Here is a 3,952-nt window from a genome sequence, read left to right on the forward strand (position 1 = left end):
ACTTCCTTTATCTCCTCCAATTATTCTCCCTCACCCACAAGTTCTTGAAAAGTTTAAAGTCACTCAAGCCCTATTGGCAAGTTAAGGTCTTGGTGTGGTCACATCTTGGAGATGTAGTCACATATTGACAAGACGGGAGAGTTGGGTGTCAAAGTCTCGTGAAAGTTGGATGTTCAATCACTTTCTTAGTAACATAGCGGGTCGCTTTGGGACTACTATGAGACAGACTATGACACGAGCCTTAATGATCTTATCTATTTGTTTTGTGCTGTGGAATCAGCAATGATTTGGAACACTAGTAAAGCAAATTTTGTTAGAAGATCAACTTCCCAAACCTTAAATGGACATTGGCAATGGTAGCATTGGATATCTAGAAAAGCATTTCTCTTCCCAATGGAAAGGGATCGGCCATAGTCAACTCGGTTGACCAAATGGTAAAGAGAAAGGCTAAGTCTGAAATAGTCTCATGTGCCATTATCAAAGGGTCTCCATATGTTTATATTGCCAAAGAAAGGGGCATTGGTTGCGAAGCTGCCCTATTTACCTGAAAGTTCATAAGGTTGATCAAGTCAAGAGGTTTGACTCTACTTCGGGTAAAAATACACTGTATAACTCTGTTAAGTTCCTATTTGGAGATTCTTATTACATAATGTGAATGGGTCACATGCTGATGTCTTTTAAGAATCAAAGAAAAGATAGGAAGCTTAAAGTAAGTATATGCTGATTCTGATTGCGAAGATGGGTTTCGATCGCATGGTTTGGTAATCAGAATTTTGAGCTGTTGCTTAAGAGTTATAATATATTGCTTGTGAATAGATAACAACAAGGTTTTCATGTGGATTGTAAGGATAAGTTTTTCCGCAAAGTTTTAAAATAAAAGAAAAAAAAAAGGTTTTAATTTTATTTATTTTAAAAATATCCTTACAATGGCATCGGTGGAAAATTGTTGCTTATATGTTTCCAGTAATAGCAATATTGGAAAGTGGATTTGATTATTTCATTTGTGGTAGTGTCTGAATTTACCAAATTAAGAAAGTTTTTCATCACCCAAGTTTCAATTGGACAGAAACTTGGAATCATACAAGTTGTATTGTATGATGAATGAGAATTTTCATCTTTGAAAAATTAAGACTAATTCTTTGATCACATGTATATGTGAGTCAATTGAAGGACTAAGGAATTAGGTACACTGGGTGTGCGCTGGTCAAGGTCCACCACAAAGATTGATTTGTCATGATTTACTAAAGATTAGTAAATATGATTATACTTATAAGGTTAAGTATAATTTTGTAACATTGGAAAACGAATAAGAAGAATCAAATTAGGCAGAAAGATAAAAGTTTCTCAAATCTGAAAGGACAGGAGAGTACTTTAGTATCAGCTTTGTGATCATCTTAATGATTAAGAAACCATATCAAAATTTGTTCTCTAAGAAAGTCTTAGTGCATTCTTATGACTAAGAAGAAGGGATCTTGAAATTGTTGAAATGGTTAAATCAAGAAGATGAATCATACTTCGTTCCAATACAAGTCTTGGAGTCATACTCCAAGATTGTAATTTGAGTGACATGTCTTAAAGAAGGTTTAAAACACTTATCAAATGTAAGAGTAAAATGTTTTCTACTCTTGTATATTTGAGATTGGTAAGTTGTGATGTCTTGGATGAGACAAAGACCAACTAAGACCAATTGTGTGAAGTGTTAGTCTTGATAAGAATCCGCACTATCCCTTGAATATTTGTTTTATCAAGGAATGGTTCTTGACTAGGAAAACTTATATGTCAAGGGGACAGTGGGAGCCTTAAAGATCCTGAAAGAGTTTCAAGATTTAATCAAGAGTGAAACCTGTAATTTATCACTAGCACACGACTAAAGGTTTTCAACCTATCGTGTTGACATAATTCTTATTTCTGTACCTACTTCAAATAAGTTGAATTTACATGTGAGTTATCAGAGTTCAACTTGGAAGCATTGGTGGGCCTTGTGTTACCAAGGTGACAAGAAACTAAGATTGAATAAGTTTAATCCATGTAGGGCTGAATTTGTCGCTAACCTTATCTTGTGATTATGGTTTTGACAAATTCGCATGGATAGGAACTCATACACTATTAAATCTAAGTGTCATAAGGTTTCTCTCCGATTCATGAAAATGATGGTGAGGAAATGCTTTCACTAAATAGATTTTAAGTAGATATCAATTGTGTCATTTGCATTTTCAAAAGTCATTAGTGGAGCGCGTGTGGTTAACCGGCACACTAACATGGACTTGTGAGAAATGGCAAATGCCTAAGCAATTGAGACTATGATTACGGCATCCCTTTTCATAGTTCTGAAAATTGTTTAGACACACATGTGAGCTATCTAAGAAAGGGTGTATGAATCTAAATTTCAGAAGTCCAACAGATTTCTGGAAATGTGTCAGAGCTAGTGGGAGCATAAGTGTTATGCTGATAATCATCATGTTAGTGGGAGCATGACTATTATGATTAGTATTGCAAGCTAGCAATGTTAATTATAGAAAACAAAGTTTCAATCCGTGAAGTTGCAGGGGTTGAAAAGTTGTTTTGCTATAATTAAGGGAGAGGAAATTATACTTCATGTCAATTCTAAAGCTTAGATTGAGATTTTAATCATCTTTAGTCAAGAATATATGTGAATTTTGTGTTGGAATGGTTCAACTTGAAGAAATTCTATATATATATTGCATTTTCAAAATTCGATTATGATTACGGCATCCCTCTTCATAGTTAAATTTTGAAAACATGGCAAATAAAAAAATATTGTAGCAAAAGACTGGTCTAGTGTCATGTCTTTATGTCAAACATCATGAATAGTATCCCATATGCTTCGGATATAGGATCGATTTCATGTGCTATAATATTCATCCTTTCTAAATTTTCCAAATGCTTAAGGCATTTAGAAGGGAAAAGTCTAGAACTGGATATGACTAAAGTGATTAAGCAATTGTCGAGGACAATCTGAGGTTCGCCAAAGATTGGTTGCTCAGGGACGTTTGGAAGTCTAGTGTTAATTTTGGTAGGACCATATCGACATTTTCTGAAAAGAGGTAACTCTTGTTCGGAAGTGATAGTCAAATAGGACTATGGAAATGTCTCCATAGGTGGAAGTGATTCAATCTATGTAAGATTAGGAAACTTAATGCAAAAAGGATGTTCCCAAGGAGCTGATCTCCTTTGGAATGTTCTGTAATGGTTGTTGTCAAGTCTTTCTGACTTTGTGCATAATCATTACAAGAGGATCAATGCATATAAGTTTAGAATCTAACAGATTTCAGTAAATGACATAAATTTGGAATTCTTGCATTTACAATAAGGATTTGGGATTGTGAAATGAGTATCATTGGAATCATGTTCAATTGATCTACATCACAATGTAAGGATCATAGACAAACATAGTGTGCATACTTGGGGTATGGCATAACTATTGTTTAGAAAAACAAAGTGTACATGCTAGGAGCATGGGACGACTGTTGTTTTTATTCAAGTCTTAAGTTGATTATTTGAAACATTGAATAATGTGTAATCAATATGGTGATAAATAAAAGGTGGTTTTATTTATATTCAAAAGGGTTCTGAGACCATATTAGATTCGATTATTATTGTATTTCACTTTGCATGTTTTGACTTCCAAAATAGCCAGGTTATTCTTTCCGGATGACTAAGTTATTTAAACACTCCACAGTCGTTCATATGTTGGAAGTAGGTATGAATCAAGACTGTCATGAATCGGGTTTGTAGATGGCTAAATGAGTTTAGTCATGGCAATGGTTGCTACAACATTCATGAGTACTCATAAGTTATGAGTATTGGAATAAACCCACGCTCACTTGTATCACTTCATGGAATTTATCTCGAGTGATCGTGAGACGATAATATCATATAAATCTTCAAACCTAGAGATATGAGTTGTTACCTATGAGTTGGTTGTGCATTG

Source organism: Lactuca sativa, chromosome 8 (genome assembly GCF_002870075.4).
Source record: "Lactuca sativa cultivar Salinas chromosome 8, Lsat_Salinas_v11, whole genome shotgun sequence".
In the NCBI taxonomy this organism is placed as follows: Eukaryota; Viridiplantae; Streptophyta; class Magnoliopsida; order Asterales; family Asteraceae; genus Lactuca; species Lactuca sativa.